The following is a 17,965-nucleotide window of genomic DNA, read 5'->3' as shown; positions in this document are numbered from 1 at the left end:
TCTTTTCTCACGATTTATATGATGATGTCCATGGAAATGAAAAGTGAGTCGAGTGGTTTTGAGATCAGTTAGGCAACTTGAAATAGGTGAGATAGTGTCATTTACTTGCGTTTATGTTTGTATATCTGAACGGGTTATTTTTACAGCATTTCAAGCAGATAGCTAGATAGTTTGTTCTACCAAAGAAATCGTAAACACAGTAATGAAATTCGAGCGGAGGAGGCCGTAAAAGAGCGTTTTATCAGCAAAATGATTTAGATATCAAATATCAACGAAAAAAGGCTCGAAAATTCGGCAGAGATCAACAAAGGCCGGAATGCTGATGATATTGAGGGACTATCTGAGTAAGCGCCCCCTACTCTATGAAGTGCTAGAGGGTCAGAGGAGGATGGAGGTTACGTCGGGGTTAGCGCAGGGATCCATCCTAGGCCCGGACCTCTGAAATGCTTCCTATGATAGTCTGCTTAAACTCAACATGCCAGAAGAGTCGCGCCTGATTGGTTATCCAGATGATGGCGCGGGGCTTATGGCTGGACGCACTGTCAAACAGGCGCAAAGCAGGCTTCGCATATTGATGCGACCGGTAAGTCGATGGATGACTGCTCATAGTTTCAACCTTGCACTGGAAAAAACCGAAATAGTCATCCTGACTAAAAAGAGAATTCCAACCCCGCAACCCATATCCTTCGACGAGTCGATAATCGAATCAAAATCGACAGTAGAGTAGCTTGGGCTGATTCTTGATTCAAAGGTCCTACGTCTAGCAGGTGACGTCTCCTGATGAGTTAAACGCAGTCTGCCTTGCTCTACGGTGCACAGGTATGGACTGGCACTCTTGGCCAGGAGGTACGATAGTCTCGCGCAAGTACCTCACTGTCTCTGAACCGGCCGTGATGGTGATCGCGAGTGATCCCTGCTGTCCTTCCTGCTAAGGACGGCGAAGCCATAAACAAGCACAATGGAGAAGAGTCAAGGGAGGTGGTTGCTCGTGAAGAACGGCAACGCACCCCAGATGAGCAACTCTCTTCGCAAAATGAAACTAGATGCAGATGGACTGCGCGGCTCATTGGCAACTTAGTTGCATGGCTGAATCGGAAGCAGGGTAAGACTGACTATTTGCTTACCCAGTTCTCTAGTGGGCATGGAGGTTTTCAGTTTTACCTGCTCAAGATTGGAAAGGCACGATCTCCGGATTGTGTGTTTTGCAATTAAGTTGTGGACGACGCCCATCACACTGTTTTTTTTTTTGTGGAAATTGGAATAGGATTCGTCAGCAGCTCTATTTAAACACAGGGAATCTCCCTCCAGACAACATTGTCGAGGAGATGCGCTGATAGGTGGAGCCGCGTTGCCCATTACGTTCGGGTTCTTCTCATTTCAAATAAGATAGAGCTCAACCGGTGGAGAAGCCGGATGGTAGGGGTTGCTTGAACTGACAATTCGCTTTCTCCTCTCCCTTCTCTTGGGGAAAGGAATTCCCTAATTTGAAGGGTCCACAAGGCGGGACTAATCCGTAGTAATGTGACAAATGGTTCCAGGCTAGCTCTCTGACGATGGAAATGTTATTAGCTGGTAGTCCGACAACATATCGTTGCGGGAGTCCAACCCTCTGTGCGTAAATGCATTCACCTACTCCACTATAAAAAAATATTCATGTGAACCAGGAATGCCGATCTATTTTATATTGGTACAAGGGCAATGGAACACCCTATTGGACACAACACTGATCACTTTCCGAAGGTGCTTTTGTTCTCGCAGTAGCCTTTCAACTTGATTTGATGAATTATCGCGGAGACAGAACTGAAAGGTAGAAAAACATGGCAGCATAGTCCGCAAAAGTTACACAAAAGCCTAGCAAAAAAGGAACCATACGAAATACACCAATAAATAATTTATTTTTGCCATAGGCGTGACCATCCATATTCCAACAGTTTTGGAAAAAAAGCATCTAGTCACATGCTGGAAGTAGGAGATTTGGAGGAATTTGACTCAACTTTTAAAGCAAACAAAAAGATGTCACTCAAACTATATTATTCATAAATTAATTAAAAAATTATTAAAACTACGCTTTGCTTTTTTAGTGTGCCCAAGGCCAACAGACTTCTTAGGGACTTTAGCTGTTCAGCGGATCGGACTCGAGTGTTGACAAAATGTCGGTCTAGACATTTGTGCACCCTCGTCTCGTGTCAAGCCGTCAGTTGTTTCAGCGGCCTTTGAATGCAGCGGCAGAGGCGAATTCACAATGGGGCTCAGGTTAGCACCTCCGATGTGCCGCCACAAATAAACTGAAAGATAATCGATGTACCATCAATGACTACAGAAAATTACATGACACATATGTTTAACAAGATCATTCAGCTATATGCCACTCCCCCATAAAACTGAAATATTGAAATACAATGGTAATTCCCAAACCCGGCAAGATCTACCCGAAATGACCTCATGCAGATAGAAGCTACTGCTAGTAGAATAGGAAATCGCCTTAAAAGTTTCGTGCTCAGTAAAATACAGCAGGAAGGAACAAGACGAGGGCAGATTTAGAATACTCGAATGTAACTCTGATGCTATTAGTTCAGACGAGTTTTCCTGCAAGCGAGGAGACTGTGAACTGGAACCCTGTTTAGAGTTAATTCAGTGCCAGTTGCCAGAGAACATCGGACCAGTAATCACGAAGGAAAGCTGGGTTATGAACAGCTTTACAACATATAAATCTTCTGACACAGACAACAGGACGTGCCTAGGTGGTGGATCCATTGGAGCCACATTTTGTCCAAGCGTGTATCAAACACCTAAACAGGTGCATGGGGCGGTTATCATGGCTAAAAATTATTTTAGACCAATTGTTTTCTTTTATTTTGAATATGCCCGGGTATATCCTAAACATTAATTATATAATTATGGAAGGGCCACATCTTTCTTACTCACAGCACATTTACCTCAAGGATAGATAAACAATTCCAGTTCCTACTGTCCATTAAATCACCTACCTGGGGTTAACAATGAAGTTCTGCCTTTCCCAGTTATCCCATTTTTCGAAGGCCCCTAACTGTGCAAACGATAGCTATATATCCCTATATCCTGACTGAAGATACAGTGTTCTAACGCGCCAGAAAATTAAACTGTTCTATTACAGATCTCGTCTGATCTTTGGGAAACATCCAACACCCTGTGCTTGTCCGTGACAACATTAACTTTCTAGCAGCTCTGAAAATTAGACACACCGCAATCACCTTATCCCCCAGGTCACGCAAATCGAGAACGACGAAGGGAACCTTCTTCGTACTTATCTATTCTCTCAATTCTTTTTATCCTTGAACTCTAAGGTCGCCTTTTCGATAGAGATAGAGAACTCCCAGCCCTATTTTAAAAAACGGACGGGTTGTCCATAGCTTCAACCGCTAGTTCCTAGTTATCTACCTTTTCCTGCAAGGATCCCATCCCACGCCCGGTAAGGTATGTTCCCAACTGTTACTAATGAGGTTTTGAATGGTGCACTGAAGAAAGCATGGATTCGGATTCAACCAAAACTGATCTGATTCACCACGCCAATGATATATGAATTCTACTAGTTCTCGCGATTGCATCGTACCTTATAATAAACACGACCGAAAGGGGAGGGGCAAGAATCCCATGCAATGACTTTCCGATTGCCCATCTCTATTTAGAGCCAGATACTATGCGATCCATACTATTGACCTAAAGGAGATGATTTTTGACTGAGATACCTATGCGGGTCTAACTAATAAGCCGGATTCTACTTGCTTTAAATATCAGGCCCGATTTTTCTAGGTCTTTGAAGATTACGCAATTAGGCCAGTATTTCACAATCACAATCGTCTTTTGACCCGACACCCCCACAACCGTAAGAAGTACGTACTTTGTAGAGTTCCTCTTTTTTTACACCCAATTTGAGGCAAGATAATTTTCTCTAGATATTGCCGAGATAGAAATAATAACTTTGTGCTAGCACGACTCTGACTTAAATTGCCATTTAAATGCCAGAAACTATAATATTCTAGGCGGACTCTCCATTTACGCATAAAACGAACCTAAAGACGCGGTCCACTTCTTGAGCTTATACATGGTAAAATGGGGCTAGAAAAACGTTTAATTTTTCTTATTCGAAATTTGAATTGAAGTCCAAAAAATGGATGGAAATGGGCAGACGGGAAACTAATTCAAAAAGACGCATACTCCTTGAAACATTTTTACAGTAAAATATTGCCCTTGCCAAGACCGTAGAATAAAATAGTTCCAGAAGTTCCAGAAAACAGATTCCGTAAGAGACTGTATATCAATGATATTCTGGCGCGTTAATTATTATTATAATTGAGCCAGGAATATATACCAAGCGATAATCTTCAAAATGCTGCATAGCAAAGCTTGCCTTAAAATAAAAAAAACGCAATTTGAATTCTAGCACTGGGGAACGCGACAAGTAGAGTCAACTTTCATTAAAATGGAAGGAAAGTCTCGAATTTTCAGTGTTCTTCTTCTTTTTCTTCAGCCTTTGTCCCATTCACAAGCGGGATTGGCTCGTCGTGATTGGTTGCGCCATTTTATTTAATCTAAAGCCTGGATGCAATTGCGAGCTTTTCAGATCTCCATCCAGGGTATAAGCCATCGTTTTTTCGGTTGGTCTTTTGGTCGCTTATTATCGACTTCGATGTTCAGACCAATTTTGACGAGCGAATTTTCATTAACGTGAATTGCATGACCATACCATTGAAGGCATCTCTCTCGCAAATTGTCCGCGATCGATGCAATCCCATATCAATCGCGGATATCCTCATTTCAGACGTGAAAGTCCTGGAGGTTTAACGGGAGTACCTGCCATGTAGGCATAATCCTACGGTCCTCTTCGGGCACGGATTGATTTTGGGACCACCCGCCATGAATAGCACAGCGGTACTGGTTTATACTGAGTGCAGGCTCAACATTCATACCAGTGGATGCGAGGCCTATCTAACACCTCTGCCGCAACTAAGGGGTACGGCACCCGAGTTGTACAGCATAACTCCACACTTGAGCTCCGAAGAGCTCTGCTCGCGATGTAGGCATAACTACAATCACCATGAAACTCCCACTAGGGGGCCAACCGCAAATAACCGGGTCGAGAACACATCCTCTAGGAATTCTCCTGGAGCATATGCTCTCAGAGGGCCATCCCATCAGCTTCGTGGCAGAGCCACTTCAGATGAATCCCTTGCAGACTCGGGTCTGATCGGCCTCCTCGAGTACGTGGGTCATTTCAGACGCGATCAAAGCATACCACGCCACTCATCCAACACAACATCTTCATCTTCATTATAACAAGTCGCTGTTCATTGTTTTTTATAGTCGGCCAACACTCAGAAACATAGAGGACGACAGGGCGGACGATATTGAGGTAAATTCTAGATTTTAGATTTCGTAACACAGTTCCACATTGGCTGATAGCATTGAGCCGAGATAATTAAATCGCCCAGTTCTGGGCAGGTCATTGCCGCTGACAGTGATTGTGCCTGTTTCACGGGGATCGATGGTCAAAAATTCAGTTTGGTTCAGATTCAATCTGAGACCGTGTTGCATGAGCGATCATTTCATTTTTGGACTGCTCTAGATAATTTTTGCTATTAGATGCTTTGAAAACATTGTAGGCCTGGATGAGGAGACCATCCTCCTGGTTGCAGACATTGTAAAAGCGGCCTCGTACAATGTACTAAAAATGCGGCCCGCAGAACACCCAGAACGGAGCGTCACGTCGCCTAACAATTTACGCCCCTCTCAGCAGGTGCAGTTATCTTGTGGATACTGGTGCGGAGGTTTCGGTTCTTCCCGTGCCCCAGCACCGCCGGCTATTCACACAATCTTTAAAACTTGCGGCGGCAAATTCCTCGCGCATTAAACACCTACAGTTACAGGTAAATGGAAGTGAGTCTTGGCTTCCGTAGGACGTTCCCGTGGCGGTTCATCCTGGCGGATGTCAGCTTCCCCATTTTAGGCGTGGACTTCTTGTGTCACTATGGGTTGCTAATGGACTTACAGAATAGGTCCCTTATAGAATCCACCACCAATCTTAATTCGTGAGGACGAATCTCATCACAGCCCAACAACAATCTTTCGGTACTTTTGGAGGACATTACTGACTCTCGTGTTCGGGCACTCCTCCAAAAGTTCAGCCAGATTACTACTGAACGTAGTCTCTCTAAACCAGTGAAGCACCACATTAACACCAGTGGTTCTCCTATCTTCTCAAAGATGCGCCCTTTGCCACCCCACAGGCTGGCTATTGCACGGAAAGAATTTGAGCAACTTATCCAAAAGGGTATCTGCAGACCTTCAGACTGATGGTCTTCCCCACTCCATATGGTCCCTAAGCCAAACGGCGAATGGCGCCCCTGTGGGGATTATAGAAGACTCTCGATCGTCCTCCCTGCAACTCAGAATAGCCCATCTGTGTTTTTTTGGCGAAAAGCGCAAGGCTGATTCACAAAGATTAAACAAGAAGAAGATTAAACGTTCAGGAAAGTAAAAAAGTTTAATCTTTTTAAACGCATTTTTAAGGTTTTGTTTGTAAAACAAAACCTTATTAAAATCGGTTTACTGTCTGTCTGTCTGTCCGTCACACGCATTTTTCTCGGAGACGGTTGTGGCGATTGGCACCAAATTTGGTAGAAAGGTGGGAACTGTGAACGCTCACGCATATAGTGAGTTACATCCTTTTACGATGATTTTAAGGGGGGGTCCCCATACATGCAAAGGGAGGGTGTAAATTTTTTTTTCATCAAATATAGTCGATTAGTTAGATTTTCGAAGCCAGTCTTAGTTTTGACATTTGTTGAAAAGGTGGGGGGTGCGGGGGTTTGAAAGTGGTCATTTTTTTAACGAACCCATTCTCAAAAACTACCCAACCGAAAAATCTGAAAAAAATCAGGGGGCTGTCACTATATGGTGCCTAGGCTCCGAAATACCCTCCATACCGATACCTGTTCAAATAAAGTTAATAATAGTACATTACTATAATTTTTTGTAATTGACAGGAAAACCCCCCTTAAGTTTACCCTAGAATTACAAAATTTTGCAACAATATAGGATACAGCATAGGACATGATCCTGCCAAATTTGGTGAAAATCGCACTATTACTAACAAAGTAATACTAGGTCAAAGCTGTCGCTTCTCTGCAAATTCGAGACTATGAATGTCAATATCACTTGAAAGTGGCTATTTTCACATAATATATGCATATTTTATGTGCTACATGCTAATGGGACAAATGCACATCCAAATCTCTTTATAAAAGAAATACACAAAACCTTTCATACCTGAAGCGTCTAGCTTCCGGTTTCCCGACTTGTTTAGAATAGATAAGGATATGTACATATATGAAAAGCCCGGTTTACGTTTGATTGCTCCTCCAAGTTTTTTCATGCTTCAAAAATACATTTCACAACTATTATAACAACTCTTCAATCTAAGATGAGCAAACAATGATATGAATTCTACCAAATTCATGTTGTTCTTGTTTTCATAGGTTTTACTCTCCCATTTGACTCAATTCTTTACAAAATCAGTATATCTTGCAAGAAAATATTGCCGACAATCAAGTTTATTGCCTAATTATTCATTACTTCCAGAGCCAACTTCCGCAGATAGACCGCTATTCACCCGGTTTCGATCACTTGATTGAGTGCCGCAATCTCAGCAATAAAACCTCGATTGTTGGCCGCTAGGTCATCGACATACACCATGTACTTTCAAATGGATCGCTAACTTCATTTCTCTATTATCATTTTTGCATATTCATTTTGAACATTCGCGTTACGGTACGTATAAGAATACGCATTCGAATGTTAAGTGCACGGCGTGCCTCGCCAGAAAACACATTGCAAAACTTTCAGACTACTTAAGAATTCACATGTCAATCAGTTGCAGCTCAACCTTCTTGTAACGCTCTAGCCGGCACAAGAGAGTAGTGTAATACATTGGAACCATGTGTTGGCAATCCGTTATCTGCAAGATTGTTGTATGATCGACATGACCATTTTCAAACGATGCCATGATCTCATACAGCGAAAGGGGTTGTGCATAGCACTTTGTAGGCATCCATGTCGAGGAATTGCATTGCGATCTGGGAATTTCACCGGCAAGAAAGATCCATCAGACTGTCTGCTAGTATCTTTGTTAACTCTGCATGCATTGCTGGTGATCAGACAATCTTTAATTCTAAAAATTTCACTCATGCATGAATTCAAGAGGTTTTTGCAGAATCATCCCGAAAAATAATTTTCAAGTGCTCAGTGTTTGCTTTAAGCTACGTATTGATGTCTAATCATTGGTTCTTTAAGCGGGTGGATGTCTTTGAATTCGCAGAAACATATCCATTAGAAATTTTATGCGAATTTCATTCCATGTCAATAAGAGCTCCTTCGGAGCCAATGCTTGATTAACGCATGAGTAAATAGATTCCAACACTGGAAATCTACAAGCAATTGAACAAATTTCAAAGCCCAGAGCATCATGGCTGGTTTTGCATGTTTACTCCGCTAGAACTATTTAGTAAATGTTCCTTTCAAGTAAGCGAATTTATCTGAATAGAACAAAGGCAATTTGGTGCCTTATACAGTAATATGCAGTTTGCCATATTAAATTCTGTAATAAATATTTGGAATGCCAGAAGCAGATCACCCAAAAGCAAAGAAATTAGAAAGTTTAAGGGCGATACATGTGGTACACTACAGAACCCTGCACAAGCTAACTAAAACCAAAAGATAGGTCAAACAAACGGAAGATCTCTACCGTATGGACGTCAAGCATTAGACTGACGTTAGAAACTCAAGATTTCTTCTCGTCATGCTGGCGAACAATAACAAGCGTTTCTATCTCCAACTCGAGTGGTACGGGGCTTTGTTCTGCTGATATCTTTTGAGCTAGCCAATGTCTAGATGGAATTAATTAAAGTCATGAACATTGAATGAAAATTATTGTTGCGAATTCTAAGGAGGCAAATGTATCTTTGGCGCCAGCGGTATTTATCGATGAGCGACTGGAACGAGTCTGATACATATGATCTCTGCGAGGTGAAATCGTTTCTCAAGATTCTTCCATGAACACGATTATGGAACTTTTAAGTGGAATCTAGTATTGGATAGTTCTTGATCTCGTTTGCAATCAAGACCAAGTGATCGCTTGTCAGAGAATAGTTTATTGATTGAAATTCTTGAACATGCATACTTCAAATAGCTCCGGATAATCCTTGCAAAATGCTCTTGAGCAGAAACTTAATCCCCGGCACCCAGACTCAATTTCTGGGGATTCAAATTAAACTGAAAAGCGTAAAACATTGACGTTAAATTGACAACGCAATAACCGCATTTCACAACTATTCCCATTAAATCTACTTGCAAGTATCAAGATTAACTCCATTTGTCTTTCTTAACCGAGTTGACCAAATGACCATCGCCAGAGTGATGCAATCGTGCGGAACCATTCAAATTTCTTCCATTCAGCTGGACTGCTTCCCTTCAACTGGCAGAAACCTCTTTAAAATTGCATAACCCGAGACAAGAAAAAGAAATGAGCTTAAGATTATAAAAATCTACTTAAGAACTGATATTAGGTTTTTAAAAATACATTTTGATGGAGATCTGCATCATCAGGCTGTAAGGCGGTATGGCATTTGGTAAGGCATGAGGAAATGGGAAAAAATAGAAACACGAAAGAGGTAGTATTAAGACATTTGCTATATCTGCTTATCAAGTTTTCTGGTAATGAAATGCATCTGTCGATTGTAAACAATGGTGACCACCAACTGAGTGAGAGAATTTTATTGACTTTTATACAAATTGGCGAATTAATTTATTCAACTCCTGGAAGCTAATCGGCGATATTTATGAGCTATAGGTAGACTAGAATGGATAACCTGATAGTGAATCATTTTATCTTTACTACTAAAGTAACTTAGCGAATGAATTTGATAAAAAGAAAACACTTTTAAATGAGACATCATTCAGAAATAAAAAATGACACGATGGATCAAAAACGGGAACTTGCTACTAATGCTCAGATTGCATAAAAGATAAAATTATATCTAAAGCTACTTACTTAGTTATATATTCATGGTCTATAAGAATTTTGGCACTTACCTGAAAATCAAAGAAAAAAATCATATATTAAAATGGTTTTTAGCACTATAATGGTGATAATTTTGGCAACATGTAAAGATATTAAATTAATTTTCCATGTTTAACGAAATTAATTATATACAGATATCACTTTGATCATCATCATACCTAATGTTGTGCGAATGATAAGCTTCCAAATATGGACAGTGCAAAGACGAACACGAAATATACACGAAGAACCCGGATTCGAAGTAGTGATTAGGAGATTGAAATGTAGACGCTCAAAAAATCCAACCAATGCCAAGGAGATTTCAGTTGTACAACCAGATGTCATCAACTTTTCAAGCGATAATGAGTGTCCCCACCCCCGCAATGCTGCTAAGGAATTGTTTCATGAAAAATAGAGATCCTACAATGTTACTATTAGAACCGAGGCTTATCTAGACCCCGAAACCATGTTGTGTTAATAATCTTGCTGCAAACTGAAACAGTACACATTTGTCCGCTGGGAAGTAATCTACACCCCTTTCGATTCGAAGCTTACTAGCATAGCATTAAGGAACCACCAAGCAGCTCATAGTACCGTGTATTTGCCCCAATATCTTCTATATTGGGGCTCTCCGTTGGAGAGGAGCTTACGTATACACTCAAGTCCATTGCCTCCCAGATTCAGGAGCATATTGATGGCGGTCCCATTACTATGCCAACAATTAGCTGAAATATGATAAGCCTAGGAATCTGATACCTTTTAACCTAACATCAACCAACCCACGCAAGAATTTCGTGCCACCCTGTACTACAGAACAATTTTTATCTGCATCATTTAAGTTACCAATTGTGAGATGTCAACATTCCACATGGTAAAGGATTTCCCGGTAATATCAGAAGAAATTCATCTTCGCGTGACTTGGAATTTGACGTGATTTTGAGAACGCCGCCCTGAAATATGTTCAGCGAAACTATGCTACCATTGTAATAGCAAAATAACTGGCAACCCAGATTTTTACTAACAAGGTTTAGTCAGGGAAGCTCTGAAGCATCAAAATACTCTGCGAATACTTATCTTAGAAAGCAACATAACAACGAGCATATAATTGGTAAAATAGTAAGAATAATTTTGCGACTATGTCTACTATAGCAACAATTTTTAAAGGAGAGAGGATAGCAAATAGGATTATAGACCGAACTTGTCTTATTTCGGGAATATGCCTATTTCTTCATGAACTGGAAGCGTCTCCACATCATCCTCATCTTCAAAAAGGGTGCAAATTTCCCCTCCCCATACTTTTTTGTCATTTCTTACAGTGGATACCCCTAAACTCGCCCCGCCCTCTCCTAAGGGAAAGACTACACCTCGAAAAAGATAGACCTTTCGCTACTACATCGGCGTAGTCGATAATATTGTCGATATAAAAAATTGTCAACTCAAAACCGACGAAGCACTCTGTATTGCTATAAACAAGAGGAAGTTCCCAGAAAGATCTAAATTTCGCACTAATTTTCTTTCGGTCAAGCAAATTTTTTTTTCAGATTTTGTGGCTGGGCACTTTCTAAGAATGGATCCGTGAAATAAATAGCCACTTGCGACCCCCTCCCTGCCCTGTCGCACTTCCCACCTTTCCAACAAATATCAAAACCAAGTCCGGCTTCGAAAAGTAGTAACCGAGACCTTTTATTTGATACTCCGCATAAATATATTTGGTGAAAAAAGTACACCCCCCTTTTAAATCTTTAATACGACGTAGAATGATATAACTCACCGCATGCATGAAGGTCCATAGTTCTGACCTTATCAACAAATTTGGTATTAATTCCGATAACCGTTTCCGAGAAAAATGCATGTAATAGACAGGCAAACGGACAGACAGACAAGCTATCATCTTCAGAACCTCGCAAAGAAATATTATGAAGCCACTAAAAAGAACAACGATGAGCTGAGTAATCAAGAAATTTTACGCAGAAAAGTTCAAGGAAGTACCTCTGGAAGATACTACATTGCAGTCGAGAAGCGCACAAGAAAAAGTGGAAAAATTGCAGCGGCCATGCAATGCCTCGGCATAGCGCTTTCCGCAGACGAAATCCCAATTTCTGGTGGAATTCAGAAACTGAGGTATGCCGGAAAAATTGCCTCAAAGCTAGGAGACGGTCCCAGCGCAGAAGAAACTAACCTGAGTTCGAGGAACTACACGTTCAATATAAAAATGTGAGGAAAAAATTGCAAGTAGCTATCATCAGCGATGTTATACTAAAAGGCAAGCGCCCCCCACCGATTACTTGTCCTGAGTTGTTGCAGAATATAGTGAAAACTCTATTCCCAGCAGATGTGAACTGTACGAGAATTCCTGCAATACATGCAAATCCCGACGAAGCTCCGGTAGTAGTAAGTGAGGGGGTTCTAGGCGCAGCGGAAAGATTTACTGAAAAAAAGACACCAGGACCGGATGGAGTTTCTAATATTGCCCTGAAATTAGCCGCCAGGACAGCGCCAGGTATGTTTGCCCAAGTTTTCACGACATGTCTTAGAGAAGGAGAATTCCCCGAGCAATGGAAGCGACAAAAGCTCTCTACTCTTTCCGAAGGTAGATAAACCATTGGGTGACCCCTCCACACATAGACCGATATGTCTGATCAACATCATTGGCAAACTATTTGAGCGAGTAATATGCAACAAACTGCTCGCTGTTGCGGAAAAGGAAGGGGGCTTTCCGACAACAAACAATTCGGATTTCTCAAGGCGGAATCAACATGGTTACTGATTTGGCTCAGGCTTAAACACAAGGAAGCAAATGTTGCGCAACAATAAACCTCGACGTATACTGCAAAACCGAATAAATCATCGAGGCACTCGTCAAGCTACAAACCCCGAAATATAATGTACGTATTTTTGTTGTTTACTGTGACTCAGACGATCGGCTAAAAATATTCCTGAGAACCTACGTGGTACCACAGGTCCCTTACTGTAGCTAGTTATGTATGATAGAGTGTTGACCCTACGGCTTCTGAACAACGTGACAAAAATTGGTTACGCCGATGATATCGGAATAACAGTAGTTGCAAAACATCAAGACAAAATCGTGATATTCTATGCAGCTCCAGTTTGGTCAACTGTTCTGGATAACAAAGTAAACTGCAGAAAATTGGGAATGGCGTATCAGCTAAGTGCCCTCCAGGTATACAGTGAGTATCGGACAACATCAAAAGAACCAGCATATTTACCAGGAGAGATGCTTCCCATAGATATCTTATGAATGAAGGCCGGCGACTCTACGACAAAACGTAAGCAGTTGGGTAGTCTAGCATATTTCGACGGCAGCTGACACGGTGGGAATCTATCGCAGAGTGACAAAAGAGATGCGACGAATCACAAACTGGTCGTTGAACATGCCGCATCATTCTGGATATTCGTAGACGGTTTGAATGAAGCCACGGGGAATAAAGCTATGAATTAAGGCAATTCTTAAACGGACATGGAGGTTATCGTGCTTATTTACATCGATTTGGTCATGACGAGTCACCGTGCTGCCCACGCTTAGGCAGGAAGAACTACGACAAAGACACGAAAGGGAGAGTACCATAATAAGCCGCACTTAAAAGTTGATCCAGCCCTGCGATGCAATACTTTATAGGAGTTCCGTGGGATGAATGCAATGAAAAGGAGGTGGTTTTAGTCAGTAGAAATCTATCATAACTGCATGGTAGGAGCCGGCAGTAGGTTTTGAACCTTACTACCTTCTAACGCCGGAAAAAAAGAAAAAGACAGATGGTAAACCGGTTTTGTTTTACAAAAAATCGGCAAAAGGATCTACACTGTACATGGAGCTTAACGGGATGGAATGGCCCTTAGGATTATATTAGATACATTACTCACAATGAACATGAGTTATAGACAATTTATATATTTTGTGTTTTTGTATATCTAAGAAGCGTCGTATCTACTGACCCTGGAACCGAACTGGATGTCGCTCGACATATCAGCAGCATTAGTCTGCTTTCGCTGCTTTATCTGAAATCTGGAAATGGAATTATCTTATCAACAAGATCCTGTTGAGACATTTCTCTGCTAATGTTCATTCTGTTTTACTCATAAGTTCAAAGCCGTCGTGAACATTTATCAGCGGGCTAGCATCGGGATACCTTGTCCTTATATTATTTCAAACAAAGTACTCCGTCGATACATAGGCCAGTTACCCTTGGGCATATGTGATTAGAAAGAGGAAGCGACAATCGATACGTCACACATTAAGGAAAGTCGACAATTCTATTGCTGGCTACGCCACACAGTGGAACCCACTCTTCCAAGATGGCTGACGAGTGTGTCGCTCCAAGAAAACTTGGCGCAGAACGGTAGAGGAGAACTATGGGCGTTCCTGAAAATCCTTAATCACTTTGAAATTTAGAATACAGACGGAGAAAAGCTTGTTCCGAAAATTGCTTCTCTTCAACATTGCAATTTCTGGCTATTAAATGTATGTATAATGCAACGGAGCATAAGGTAGGCCTAATAATAGACAAACCCAAAATCGTTTTGAATCAATATTTGGCTCACCCTATAGGGCAAACACACCGCGTTAAGCCAGATCTATGTCAAGGAAATCGGTCAGTCTGATAAATATCAAGAAAATTCGAGTAAAGAATGTGTTATTCAGTTGACTAAGTAGTTTGATAGAAACTCACTTGACGTAGCCCTGTCATTTGGTGCAATGCCGTCTGACTATCGGATCAAATTGGATTGTCCGCGTGTGTGTGACTCAGTACGTCCTTAACTTGAATTATTGAAGAGGTGGAACACCATCTGAGTGACAAGAAAGTGTCACCGTTCTAGTATTGAAAAGGAATGACCAATTCAGTTGTCGTCTCATACCATGAAGAGTTTTGAATGTATTCTTGACAACCGTATTCGTGGCATTGTTAAAGTAACCATGAACCACGCCAGGTTTGTCAAGAAGTGCGGCAATACAATACTGAAGCAATACATGCTGGGTGGTTACTGAAAGATTAACACCGTGAGAAGTATCGCTATCTCTAGATTGCTTTTCTGGATCTAGAAAAGGCGTTTGACCTTGTGTCAAACAAGTTCATGCGTTAAATTCAAATCCCTCTATTGTGATTCGGAGAGTAAATTTTGAAGTGTGGCAGTTATATCTAAACCGTTTGGTGTATCTGCCGGTGTTCATCAAGGAAGCGCCTTCTTGTCATTCCTCTTTGTTCATGTTGTAGACACACTGCCAAACGTCGAATCCAACGTCCAGCGTCCCACAAAATGATCTATGCAGATGAAGTTTTCCTAGCGTAGCATAAAACAGCTAAGCTAGAACAACTTCTCCAAAAATGGAGGGACTACTTCATACACCACGCAATAAGACCAAATCTAAATAAGGCAGACTTTTTGACATTTCACCAGCGGCAGCGGAAGAATTATACCATAATTTGATCTTCTCAGCCGCTAACAGCAAGTAATGCTTTTCATATCCACTACTTACAGTTCATTTCTTCGTGGATTTGAAGGCATCTACGTAGTTTTTTCTTGATCTGAAAAACCCCTAGAGAGGACACATTTTTGAATAAATTCCTCCTCAGGGTATTAAATCTACCGGCCATGAAAGAGGGTTTGAAATGTTAAAGGACAGACAATACACGTATACTTCAAGTTTGCGCTGGGCAGCATCAATAGCTGCGAGGCTTGTCTAATGCTTGCCTCGGTAGTTTATGAATAACAGGCATGAAAAGTTGGGAAGCTCAAAGACTCTTGTTAGCCGACTTGGAAAATCAACGACAATCACCGGGAAATTACCACAGGAAACTTTCGAAATAATCTACTACTAGAAGGCTGCACCAGTTATCGTGCATTGATATTAGCAGCCACGCTTACTATCTTCGCAAAAGCTCAAAATTTCATAATATGCTCTCAATTGCTTCCAAGGTAAAGTATCTTTCTAAGTGTTGCCCTTATTTGGATTGGATATCGATAATTTTTTGCTTTGTGTGTTAATCAGTTAAAGTACCCGCGGAGTCTTTCAAATATTTCAATTAAAAGCTAATCTTTCCGATTCATCACCGCCACATGCTGGGATTGTTCATGACCGTTTCAATTACCCACCATGCATACCTATCGCATTCCAAAGCAAATTGCAAAACACTCCCAATACGTGATCACGCCGAGCCTCAAATCGCTTCGTATTCCGCCCATTTGCGGTTCTAGCTTGGCTGAAAGAAGCCAAGACGAAGCTTTGTTATAAAGTCTTGTCACATAATCCCAACAACGCGTTTTCGCGCTTACTTGAGTGCAAAGTGCAAAAGACCGAAATTTGTACAGCGTCTACCGTTGGTAAAGAGTCAACCGACATTCCGCAAAAAAATCTCTAATTACTTTATGATTACCTTTCCCGCTTGGATCAAATTCATACCGCTCACCGCAGCAAAAGGAGCAATTGTGATAGGAAATTCGAAAATGAAAATTACACCAACCTGGGTTTTGTCGTCTTGCAAAAAAGATACCTTTCCGCAATTATAAAAACTGCTCCAGAAGTGTAGATTGATATTGAGACCATACAAAGGGTAGACAAACATGAAATGCAAAACCTCGAGTTGTTGCAGCAGTTGTTTGAGTAGTATAACAAGTCAAAAATGTATCTAATACCAAAGAAAATCTAGAACCGAAAGGAAGGGAACCGAAGCACCCATATTAGCTAGTTACAGCATGCGGTAGACTTGGCGAGGTAGCACAGAGAACGTAGGAAAAACTTGAAACCAGTTGGTCGTGTTGTAATCGATATTAACCGCTGATTTCAACAGAATACCAGAAACCAGGTATACATGCAAGGTACCAAGCTGCAGCCATGATGTTAATAGCTGTAATAGCTGACTGATATAAGATATGTAGCTGTAATCGTGGAACTAGTAGCGCAAGCAAAAGCGGTTAACGAAAGAAACGCAAAGCGTGAATATATGTAGATGCACACATTGTTGAGATACATTTAATTTGTTATTCGATTTGGAATTTTCTTCACCGATTTCTACTCTCAAAATATTAAAGTAAAACTCAGTTTCACTTTCAATAACGTCTTTAAATTGGTTTCAACTATTTTAGCTACGGATACAGTGAATAAATTTTCTTCGCGCTTGCAAGAGAGTCTACATAGTGTTTACATCAAGTAAATAAGAAAGTGAGCCAGTTGAATGCTTCTTTTGAATAGATTCAGCGATGTTATTGAAGAAGAGCTTCCGTGCACCATGGATTACATGGTTGTATCTTACCTCTATAGTTGTCAGACGTGAAGCCTGAACTTTCCAACTACATGTAGTAAATTGCGTTTTCTTTACTTCAGGCCTGCCAGGTCGGCTACCAAAACACGCTTCAGGATCCTCCTCCTACAAATTCCTCTCGGCGGGTTGTTCGTAGGCCGAGTAAGACGAGAAGGAAGACTTGAGGCCAGGACGGATCGTCGTGTGCCATAATGGCGGCTTTCAGCGTCCGGTGCCAACATTGTAGCATCCCATTGGCTTGCGGGTGGTATGTCGTAGTCCGCTGGCGTTTGAAACCCAGGAGTTTGCCTAACTTCGTATGGTTGGAACCGCTTGGTAGTGCGGAGGAACGAGCCCACCTCTTTTCTTACATGCCTGGTGATTTTACACTTCTGGCATACGATGCACTCTCTGGACCAGGAGTTGGATCCATGTTCATGGAGGGCCAGAAGTATTTCTCGGTGAATAGCCGATTTGTTGCCCTGATACCTGGATGCTCTAAATCGTGAACCGCGTGGAACACTTCCTTGCGAAAGGTGGCCGGGGTCCCTTTTCCGAGTCTTCGCAGTAAAGAAAGAGGTTCGAGCCGAAGATGGGCAACTCCCAAAATTTGTATTCG

The 17,965-nt window shown here is 41.5% G+C and overlaps 1 protein-coding gene across 2 annotated transcripts in view; it reads right to left on the bottom strand.

Moving 5' to 3' along the window:
* The window catches only part of LOC119651391 (probable G-protein coupled receptor Mth-like 1), a 304,680-nt gene that overhangs the window by 120,965 nt on the left and 165,750 nt on the right, over positions 1–17,965 (bottom strand). The window lies entirely within an intron of this gene.

This window comes from Hermetia illucens, chromosome 3 (assembly GCF_905115235.1).
Source record: "Hermetia illucens chromosome 3, iHerIll2.2.curated.20191125, whole genome shotgun sequence".
Taxonomy (NCBI): domain Eukaryota; kingdom Metazoa; phylum Arthropoda; class Insecta; order Diptera; family Stratiomyidae; genus Hermetia; species Hermetia illucens.
The sequence above is the reverse complement of the archived record's forward strand: the minus strand, read 5'-3'. Positions and strand labels throughout refer to the sequence as shown.